At 42.4% G+C, this 11,987-nt stretch overlaps 1 long non-coding RNA gene across 1 annotated transcript in view; it reads left to right on the forward strand.

Annotated features, from left to right (window-relative positions):
* Positions 1–3,355, forward strand: part of LOC142073166 (uncharacterized) — a 36,614-nt gene extending 33,259 nt beyond the window's left edge. The window contains exons 2-3 of the long non-coding RNA XR_012669867.1: positions 1,372–1,429; positions 2,316–3,355. This is a non-coding gene — a long non-coding RNA (uncharacterized LOC142073166). The remainder of the gene's footprint in view (positions 1–1,371; positions 1,430–2,315) is intronic.
* Positions 3,356–11,987: the final 8,632 nt, after the last annotated feature.

Genomic DNA, 11,987 nt, shown 5'->3' on the forward strand with positions numbered 1-11,987 from the left:
CAGACTAGACAATCATGATGGTCCCTTCTGGCCTTAAAGTCTATGAGTTTGGTTCCCTGTGGAAGTACAGTAGACATTGCCTCTCTGGTATTCTGGTGTTTTTCACTTCTTATTAACAGAGTTTAAGGTCAGAATGGAACCTTATGATAGTCTAGTCTGACCACCTTCACAAGAACACAGGCCATTTACCCAGTAGTTCCTGCATCCAGCCCATACCTTCTAGTTGAGTGAAATAATATTTTTTAGAAAGTCATCCAGTCTTGATTTAAAGATTCCATTTGATGAAGAATCCACCACATCCTTAGGTAAGCTGTTAAAATGAATAATTACCCTCACTGTTAAAAATGTTCACTTTAATTCCAGACTAAATTTTTCTAGCCTCAACTTCCAGTTGCCATTGGCTCTTGTGATGTTTTCCTGCAAAATAAAAGGGGCTACTGCTTTCAAAAATCTACCTCCAACATCCTGCACTTCACACAGCCACAGAAAATGCAGAATTCATAAGAATTTGATCTTTATGTGGTGATTGTTGTTTTTACACTTCCCACAGGAATCTGTTCTTGGCTCACTGCTATTCAATATCTTTACAAATTATTTGAAAAAGTATATTATTATTGCTGGTAAAGTTTGAGGATATTGAATAGCAGTAGGCCAAGTACAAATTTATGTGGGACCCCACTAGAATTCCCCTATTTGATGACTTCCGACTAGCAATTACTTTTTGAGATCTATAAGTTAGCCAGTTTTTAATAAATTTAATATGTGCTGCATTGCTGTGTATAGAGCAGTTTCAGCTTGACTTGATTTTCACTGAAACAATGACTTTCCCCATTTGTGTCTTAGTAAACACATTAATATCCAAATTTAGGTTTGTTAAAACAAGGTTTTATAAAAGCAAATATAAATAGAAAGATTCAGAGCATTTTTCAAAGATTCAAGCAATTTTTTTTAAAACCAGCTTTAAGAATGGAGACCATCTGGAGGTGCCTGTTCCTAATTCCACTGAAGTCATTGGGAGTGAGCATCAGATGTTTGCACTCAAACCACTTATTTAGGTGTTTAAATGTGGATGCAGGTGCCTAACTTTAAGTATGCCAGTTTGAAAACACTGGCCATATAACCCATAAATCTCAGCTACAAATAAGTATCTCCACTCTTCGCAGACAGCCATTTTGTCTTTTTTAACCTCTTTTTACGAAGCCCAATCCTAGGAGGAGCTGAGTGCCTCAATTTCCATTAAAGCCAATAGCAAAACTCCCATTGATTTCAGGGGGAGAAACATCAGGATTCTGTGGTCTTTCTATTTTTTTTCTCCTGCACTCCTCTTTTCACTCTTTCTTGCTTGATACTCTCTTCCTTCCTCCTCATTAGGTACCCACTTAAGGAAGCCTATAAACTGAAATAATGAACCCAGGAGGTCAGTACTATGGTATGTAATCACTTTGCTTATTATACTAATAAAAGGTAGATTTTGTTCATGCACATAAAATTTTGTTATTACATTATGCTCAAAGAATATTTTGCTTGTATCTTTGCTCATTTTTAGTTCCTAAAACAATAGTTTTGAGAGTGGAGGGGGGAGGAATTAATATAGTTTTCTGTTTGGATTTTATCATTCTCTTGAAGTGCTAGAAACCCAAACATTACAGCATTGTGCTAGGGCTTTAGAATCAAAAAGTGAAATTGAGTAGTCTATTATAGTTTTTAATACAGAGATAAATTAATTTTATAGCTAGAAAATTTCAATACTTGTGGAAAAACAAATTTGATTTTTTTTAATTCTTACAAAATTTTTATACCTCCTTAGATTAATAATATGGGAAGGAAATTTTATTTCTTAAATATGATTTTTAAAATGACAATGACCCTGTAGTTTGCACCTAGCAGCACAAGGGTAGCCATAGTGCAAGTTCAGAGCCAAATGCAACAGTGTTTAATACTCACTGATTGACTTAGATGGCTGAGTTAGAACGTTTCCTTAGCTCTCGTCCCCTAACACCCCTACTCTACTTGCGCTACTTTGATATCTTCATCATCTGGACCCATGGAAAAGAAAACCTTTGAGGAATTCCACCATGATTTCAACAATTTCCATCCCACTATCAACCTCAGCCTAGATCAATCCACACAAGCAGTCCATTTCTTGGACACTACTGTGCTAATAAGCAATGGTCACATAAACACCACCCTATACTGGAAACCTACTGACCACTATACTTACCTACATGCCTCCAGCTTTCATCCAGGACACACCACACAATCCATTGTCTATAGCCAAGCTCTAAGATACAACCGCATTTGTTCCAATCCCTCAGACAGAGACATACACCTACAAGATCTCTATCAAGCATTCTTAAAACTACAGTACCCACCTGCTGAAGTGAAGAAACAGATTGACAGAGAGAGAAGAGTACCCAGAAGTCACCTACTACAGGACAGGCTCAACAAAGAAAATAACAGAACGCCACTAGCAGTCACCTTCAGGCCCCAACTAAAACCCCTCCAACGCATCATCAAAGATTTACAACCTATCCTGAAGGACGATCCCTCACTCTCACAGATCTTGGGAGACAGACCAGTCCTCGCTTACACACAGCCCCTAACCTGAAGCAAATACTCTCTAGCAACCACACAACAAAAACACTAACCCAGGAACCTATCATTGCAACAAAGCCCGATGCCAACTCTGTCCACATATTTATTCAAGTGACACCATCATAGGACCTAATCACATTAGCCACGCCATCAGGGGTTCGTTCACCAGCACATCTACCAATGTGATGTATGCCATCATGTGCCAGCAATGCCCCTCTGCCATGTACATTGGCCAAACCAGACAGTCTCTACACAAAAGAATAAATAGACACAAATCTGACATCAGGAATCATAACATTCAAAAACTGGTAGGAGAATACTTCAACCTCTCGGGCCATTAAGTAAAAGATTGAAGGGTGGCAATTTTGCAACAGAAAAGCTTCAAAAACAAACGCCAATGAGAAACTGCTAAGCCTGAATTAATATGCAAACTAGATACCATTAACTTGGGTTTGAATAGAGACTGTTAGTGGCTGGGTCATTACACATATTAAATCTATTTCCCTATGTTAAGTATCCTCACACTTTCTTGTCAACTGTCTAAATGGGCCATTTTGATTATCACTACAAAAGTTTTTTTTCTCGTGCTGATAATAGCTCATCTTAATTAATTAGCCTCTTACAGTTTGTATGGCAACTTCCACCTTCTCTGTACGTATATATATATCTTCTTACTATATGTTCCATTCTATGCATCCGATGAAGTGGGCTGTAGCCTACGAAAGCTTATGCTCTAATAAATTTGTTAGTCTCTAAGGTGCCACAAGTACTCCTGTTCTTTTTTTTAGTGTTTAATACTGATATAGATTTCATGGAAACTATGTGTATGAACATGAAATGTCCCATCTTCTTCCAAGAGGAAAGTCATTTGTATCAGAATGGAACATTGTGTGCTGGGGTATTTTGGTACCAATTCTGTAAATGGTTAAAAACCTTTGGCTGTAGTGGGACTGCTCACTTGCTTAAAATGAAGCACACACAAGTGTTTGCAGGATCAGCGACGCTATCTCATGGGCCACTTCTTTTTTAAACAGAGGATGGCTGTAATGTGCGTCACTTCATGAAAATAAAGGCTCTGATCATGTATGGAGCTGAGAGTCTTCAAAACTCATTGAAAAGAGTTGAGGGAGCCCTGCACTTCACAGGATAAGATGTTAAATACAGCCCTTAGGTTCCTGACAAATTGACAATATTCCCCCCCACATTGGGCTAAATCTGGGCACAACAGATTTAGGAAAGCCATAAAATGTAGATTACTAATAAAATAGACTCCAAAGATACTTTAGGAGTTTTTAGGATATATTGAATCAATACGTAGTCACAGATTGTGTGTATGAAGGATCCTCTGTACTATATAGCCTTGTGAAATTTTTGATGACCCATTAATACTGTGTGCCTTATATGCAGTAGTGGTTTTTCTAAGTTTTATACTGACCACGTTTGTTTTGTTTTTTTTTTTAATTCCCACATCATAGGATAGCATCCTGCAAAAATTTAATTTAAAAGAATGATTTTATTTAAAAGCAGAGGAGTGCTTCTAAAGCCAGAAATCGTCACATTGTTTTTTCCTCTTGTAATTTCAAAATAGCTAAAATGATTAAAGTAAAATATGTTTAAAAATAATAAATAAAATAAAAAAATTGCTACTGGGTTGAGACAAACATTTTTTATTTTTTAGTCTAGATCAAATTTGTGCATTAGAGCTACAAAACTGTTAGCCAAAGGCTGCAAAATGGAGATGCTGACAGACTTACTGTAGCCTTACAAGTGAGTGTGTGTGTGTGTGTGTAGTCTAACACCATATGCCTTAAAAGAAACATTCTTAGTAGAACAGTCCTATTTCTCAATTCATTCTGATTCTGAGGTGTTCAGTGTAGCAAACTCCACTCTGATTAATACACAGAGATGACCTTTTGAAGCCCTCCGGGCTGAATTTCACTAGATTTAAGAATGGAAACGGTTCTTTGGAACTACAGTACAAAGAGCTAAGTTATTTCACAATACTGAGCCGTGTGCAGTGCTGACTGATGAAAACATGTTTAAAACTAGCCTCCAAGGGCCAGATTTTTGAAGGTATTTAGGTGCTACAGATGCATATAGCTGCCTAGTGGGACTGAACCAATGAGCACATAATCCTGCATAGATCCCCCATGTGGAGAATGCCCAGTGGTTATACCAGATGTTCTTCATGCAGAGTTCTTTGCAGCAACCACCCCATGGCATGATTGGGCCATAATACAAGTGAAACTTGTCACAGGGAGACTCCTCCCACCTGCCGCCCCCCGCCTTTCTCATTGCCAGGTCTCTAGTTTTCAGACATTGCTCCCTGTTTTTTCAGCATCTTTTATTGCACATTCGTTTTCCAGTGCACACCTTTCTATATAAACAAATCTGCTCAGCTTTGCTCTGTTTGACCTTCTCACTGCCTGCAGAGCTTCCCTCACTAATGCACTCAGCATTTTTTGCTGTTCTTTGATATTCTCAAAGGGAGAGTAGATTAGAGCTTTCCTGAAAATTTGCATTGCTCTGCAAAAAGAAACAAGAAACACTAGAAGAGAGGAGAAAAAAGACAAAAGGATCAAAGCAAAGTTGGGATGAAAGGGAAGGAGAAATAGAAAGAAAGTGAGGCTAGTGGACAGGAAATAACAGGGGGAAGATTATGATATGTAGATTTAAGGATCATTTTCTCCTATCACTTCCATCTAGGGAAGCAAAATTTTGAGCATGAGGCTGTATCATTATATGCAAGAAAGAATGAAAAAATGGGATTTTAAACTAAGTTTGTGGTTTGCTATACAGGTTGTAATTCTAATTAAACTCTAAAAGCCAGCCACAGTCTCAAACCCTGTAAAATGACAGTCAGGAAAATCAGTACTGTGAGTTTTTGATAATTAAATGCCATGGTCATGAGCTCACTATAAGTGAGTATATATTGGTGCCCTTCTGTCAAGTACTAACAGATGTCGGGGTCTTCTAGGTCTGTTTCCCACTGGAATAGAAATCAGTGATATGGACTGGGTTTATATTCTTAATGTAACTTGTTCTATTTACACATCAATGAGTCCTGGGACAGAGGTGGTCACAAATGGTATGCAAGCAATTTTCTCTTTCAGCAATATCAGCCCAAACACCAGCAAGTTGGTTCCCAAGTTGCAACTCTGCCTCAAGAATTAATTTAAATTAACGAGATTAACAAAAGAGCTAACTCCCTTACTGCTTGCCACAATTGTCCTAAAGAAACAGGAACCGTAAACTGGCACACGATCTGACCACATCATTCCAAGGGAAGGAACTCCAGTTATTAGGAAGAGACAGGTAACGGTTATGGGGGATTCGATCTAGATAGACTTATGTGTAGGGCTGGGGAGGAGCCGGTGTCGTGGTACATGTAGGTACCAGTGACATAGGGAAGGATAGGAGAGAGGTCCTGGAGGCCAAATTTAGGCTGCTAGGTAAGAGATTGAAGTTAAGGACTTCCATGGTAGCGTTCTCTGAAATGCTGCCAGTTCCAAGTACATGGACACAGGGCTGTCCCTAGCTATTTTGGTGCCCTATGCAGCCCCCCCGTGGAGAGGCTGTGTGGGGCCCCAGGACTCCATGGGGGAGAGTGGGGGGGGCTATGTGGGGCCCCGCCTCAGGCCTCCACGGGATGGGGAGGGGCTGGCCCCAGGCCTCCGTGGGGGATGGGGGCTAGCCACTTCCTGCTGGAAGTGGAGTGACCCAGCCTCAGCCTGCTCTGCTCTGCTCCCCTGGCTCTCAGCTGCGCTGCCAGTGAGTGCTGTGGGGCAGTTCCCCCCGCCCCCACGCCTGGGAGCCAGGGGAGTGGAGCAGGCTGGGGCCAGGTTACTCCACTTCCCACAGGAAGTGGCCAGCCCCCAACCCCCACGGAGGCCTGGGACCCCACACAGCACCCCCGCAGAGGCCTGGGGGCCAGTTCTCCCCGCTTCCGCTTGTGGAGGCCTGGGGCCCCAGGCTACTCTGCTTCCTTTGCTCCCAGGCTTGGGGGGAGGGAGGAACCGCCCCCCACCCAGCACTCAACGGCGGCGCGGGTGGGAGCCAGGGGAGCCGAGCAAGCTGGGGCCAGGTCGCTGTACTTACCGGTGAGTGCAGGGTCGGGCCTGGCTGCAATCTTCAGGGGAGTGGGGGCGGGGCTGGGGTGGAGCAGGGCACCAGGTGCCCCAAATTTCCTGGTGCCCTACGCAGCTGAGTGTTTTGCATATGGGTAAGGACAGCCCTGCATGGACAGATAGACAGGCAGAACTGCAGGGTCTCAATATATGGATGAGACAATGGTGTAGGGAGGAGGGGTTTAGATTTATTAGGAACTGGGGAAACTTAGGGGAAAGGGGGAGCCTATACATGCAGGTTGGGCTCTACCTAAACGAAAATGGAACCAGATTGTTGGCTATTAAAAGTAAAAAGTTTGTAGAGCAGTTTTTAAACTAAGGGCTGGGAGAAAGCTGACAGGTGCTGAGGAGCATGTGGTTCGAACAGAAACATCCCTTAGGGGAAGATCTATTCATGGAGATTCTCTATGTCCTAGTAAGGAGGAGAGGATGGAAGATGATAAAATATGAGTAGGATCTGATGAGATACAGTCAAATGAAAAAGAGTCCCATTCAATTTCATCCTGTCATGGCAGACGGCTAAAAAGTGACAAGATTTTAAAGTGCTTATATACAAATGCTTGGAGTCTAAATAAGATGGGTGAACTAGAGTGCCTTGTATTAAATGAGGATATTGATATAATAGGCATCACAGAACCTTGGTGGAATGAGGATAATACCAGGATACAAAATATATTGGAAGGACAGAACAGGTTGTGCTGGTGCGGCAGTGGCATTATATGTGAAAGAGAGCATAGAATCAAATGAAGTAAAAATCTTAAATGAAGCAAAGTGTACCATAGAATCTCTATGGGTAGTAATTCCATGCTCTAATAATAAGAATATAGCAGTAGGGATATATTACAGACCACCTGACCAGGATGGTAATAGTGACCCTGAAATGCTCAGGGATATTAGAGAGGCTATTAAAATAAAAAACTCAATAATAATGGGGGATTTCAATTATCCCCATATTGACTGGGTACATGTCACCTCAGGACAGGATGCAGAGATAAAATTTCTTGACACCTTCAATGACTGCTTCTTGGAGCAGCGAGTCCTGGAACCCACAAGAGGAGAGGCAATTCTTGATTTAGTCTCAAGTGGAGCACATGATCTGGTCCAAGAGGTGAATATAGCTGAACCCCTTGGTAATAGTGACTATAATACAATTAAATTTTAAATCCCTGTGGTGTGGAAAACACCACAGCAGACCACCACTGTAGCATTTTATTTCAGAAACATGAACTACACAAAAATGAGGAAGTTAGTTAAACAGAAATTAAAAGGCACACAAAAGTGAAATCCCTGCAAGCTGCATGGAAACATTTTAAAGACACTATAATAGAGGCTCAACCTAAATATATACCCCATATTAAAAAACATAGTAAGACAACCAAAAAAGTGCCACTGTGGCTAACCAAGAAAGTAAAAGAAGCAGTAAGAGACAAAAAGGCATCCTTTTAAAAAGTGGAAGTTAAATCCTAGTGAGGAAAATAGAAAGGAGCATAAACTCTGGCAAATGAAGTGTAAAAATATAATTAGGAAGGCCAAAAAAAGAATCTGAAGAACAGCTAGCCAAAGACTCAAAAAGTAATAGCTATTTCTTTTTAAGTACATCAGAAGCAGGAAGCCTGCTAAACAACCAGTGGGGCCACTGGACGATCGAGATGCTAAAGGAGCACTCAAGGACAATAAGGCCATTGTGGAGAAACTAAATGAATTATTTGCAGTAGTCTTCACGGCTGAGGATGTGAAGGAGATTCCCATACCTGAGCCATTCTTTTTAGGTGACAAATCTCAGGAACTGTCCCAGATTGAGTAGGTTTTGGAACAAACTGATAAACTAAACAGTAATAAGTCACCAGGACCAGATGGTATTCACCCAAGAGTTCTGAGGGAACTCAAATGTGAAATTATAGAACGACTATCATTTAAATCAACTTCTGTACCACATGACTGAAGGATAGTTAATGTGACCCTAATTTTTAAAAAGGGCTCCAGAGGTGATCCTGTCAATTACAGGCTGGTAAGCCTGACTTCAGTACCGGGAAAACTCGTCGAAACTATAGTAAAGAACAAAATTGTCAGGCATATAAATGAACATAATTTGTTGGGAGAAAAGTCAACATGGTTGTAAAGGGAAATCATGCCTCACCAATCTACTGGAATTCTTTGACGGGGTCAACAAGCATGTGGACAAGGGAGATCCAGGGCATATAGTGTACTTAGGTTTTTCAGAAAGCCTTTGACAAGATACCTCACCAAAGGCCAGAGGTAACTTAAGTAACTTAGAGGACTTACCGGTACTCCAGAGTCCTGAGCAGGGGGCGTGGCCTCGACCGGAAGAGGTGTGGCCTCGACCGGAAGAGGCATGGCCTTTAAATACCCGGGTCCTTTAAATCAAGATTTGAAGGCCCCAGGGCTCTGGCTGAGGCTGGGAACCCTGGGGCCTTTAAATCACCCCCGGAGCTACCAGCTCAGGGGCGATTTAAAGGGCCCCAGGCTCTGGCCGCCACTACTGCAGCAGAGCTCTGGGCCCTTTAAATCACCACCGGAGCTGGCGGGGGGGGGGGGGGGTGTTCAGTGCTGTGGTTCTCAATCTGGGGCCCAGATAACACATTGTGATTCGCATATGCAGCCCACAGTGATAAATAGGTTGAGAACCACTGCTGTAGACGAACAGGTGAGAACCTTGGAGTCCCCCCCATGAAGAGAGTGGTGTTGTCTTTTGTCCTCCGAGACCCAGATGGGAGTGTGTGAAATTCCTGCTGAAGACGCCCAAGGGGGGAACTGGCATACAGCTCCTCCCTGAAGATGCAGGTCACTGGGCCTCCCTGAAAGAAGCCAGTGGCAGGTAAGGAGACCACCTGTTGGGAGAAGAGAGGTTGTCTGAGGGGAGCTAAGGCAAAGGTTCTGGCTGTTTAGCTGAACTGAAAACTGAAAGATTCACTTTACAAATGCCTCAAACTCCCCAGGATGTGCACCCAGTACCTCCCACCTCCTTGGGTGCAGCCATGGGTGTGACTTGTCAACATGGGTTACAGGTCCCAATATTATTAGCCTAAGTGCTGCCAGTTTCAAACAAAGTCATTGATCTCTCCATTGTGTTTCTGGAGCTTCATCTTGAGCACCATTGGGGCTAGTTATTCAAAAGTTTACATGCTGGCATACACCTGAAAATTGTCTTAAGTATGTAACATGGCTTTTTATAAGCTCCTTCACTGATTTAGGTGATCAATGCTTTATTTAGAGGGGGGGAGACAGAAGTAGTATATTTTAGGTGTGATTAAATGTGGGTTTTCCTTAGGCCACTTCCAGGATCAAGATCCCTGTACAACTATAATGCGTGTATCTTTGTTCCAAGAACTAGCAGTCTATAATGAACAAATGACATTAAATCTGACCATAAAACATCTTTAGTTTTGAGTGCTGCCTTTTGAAAGAAACATGTTAATGAGTCAGGATATTTACTACGGGATTTGCTAGATTCTGGTCCTTATTCACCTCTGCTATATTCCAGTTTAATGGTTGTATAAGTCTACTGAAGCAAGTAATTTCATTGGTGCAAAACTGAAATTGGTGGTGGATGAGGCCTTCTACATTAAAAGACTTAAACATGCAGGTTTTGGACTTAGTTCTGGCATTTTTAGGAAAATATTTATAGCCATGTGGTACCTTTAAAAACAATGTATGATGGATTTGGAACTGCCTTGTAATAATTTATGAATTCTGTATGTTGGCCTGGCTATTGAGATGTTTACTGTATGAATATATTGGTTTAGCTCGATAGCAGGCTGTGTAGAAAAACAGGCAAGAAGGAAAGAATGGCTCCAGATAGCCAGCTTTCACAAACACTCAAGTTGTTAAGGAACAAAGTCAGACCTATTAGTGTTGATAATTTTGCCTCCAGCTTCAGCCAACCTACAGAACTGGTTTTGACCAGGAAAGGAAAAGACTTACAAATATTGAGGAACAAATAATTGTATCAAGGGCTTAAAGAGGGACACTCTCTCAGACAGCCATTTGTTGGGAACCAGACTGACACACAAAAGTCCCCTGCTGGTGACTCGAGAAACTAGGTCTGCCTGGGTCACCATCAAAGGACAGTATGACCCTAAGTGTGGGCCCCTGTTTGAGGAGCTTCTGTACCCTGTCAGAGATGATCTGATCAGACAGACCTCTGTATATTGTATACTGGATTTGATGGAATACAGATCCCATGATACAGTGGTGGGCACCCTCGGGAACTGGAATGTGCTTCCTGGGGAGAGGCTTCTGCAGTGGTGGTGACTGGCTCCATTTTGGGCTGGGAGCTAGAACTGAGGGTAGTTGCTCCCTTTGGGGTCTGGCTGGCCCAGGAAAAGTTGTGACAGAACCCTGGGGTTGATTTGCTGGGGTTAAAGACGTGCCCAGGATTAAGATTGCGCTGCAGTTGGCTGCTTGTTAGTCCTCTTGGGTTACAGGGAGCTTGGCCGGCATAAGCCCGCCCACAGCTAAAGGAACCTCCCCCAGCCTACGGGGAGGATCCACTGAGCCCAGGAACTCAAATAATTACAGGAGGCAACAGAAAATATAACAAGGGCAGGCTCACAGATGACTGGAGAGAGAGAGAGAGAGTTATTCAGGGCTATTCTCTCTGAGTTGAAGAGGCACTGTTAAGAGTTGGTGTGGCTATGTTAAGTTGAAGAAGAAAAATGTCAGAATCAGGGGCTATAGCTTTCTGAGGCCTTGTCTTCACATACAGCATTTAGCTTTAGAAACACCTGCACCAATGGGAGCACTGCTCCTGTCAGCATAGTTAATACCCCTCCCTGAGAGGCATTAGCTATGTCGACAGAAGCTCTCCCGTCGACATAGTGCTGTCTACACAGGGAGTTAGGTCCGTATAAACCCGAGCAATGTAGTTATACCAAATATGGGTCTATAGTATAGACCTAGCTGATGACAACAACTGTTATTTCCAGGTAGTACTGTGCCCAATACAAAATTGCTTCACTCCTCTTTGTTTCACCTGGACTGCCTTGCCAGACTTGGGGAGTGCTGGCCTGAGCTCCTGCTCATCAGCATGTTAATGCAAGAGAGGACCCAGGACTATAAACCTAAGGGACAGTGCACACTCAAGGATGCGGTGGATATGCGTGCAGTGCTAAGAGTATTGGTAAGGTGTAAGTTGCTTTTGAAAGCTGTCTGCTTAGCTGAACCACTTCAGCACCACCTACTGACCTGGTATGGTTGTAACAATTTAAGCTATATCAATCTGTTGCATTTTCCATTGTATTTTGC

Source organism: Caretta caretta, chromosome 9 (assembly GCF_965140235.1).
Source record: "Caretta caretta isolate rCarCar2 chromosome 9, rCarCar1.hap1, whole genome shotgun sequence".
Taxonomy (NCBI): domain Eukaryota; kingdom Metazoa; phylum Chordata; order Testudines; family Cheloniidae; genus Caretta; species Caretta caretta.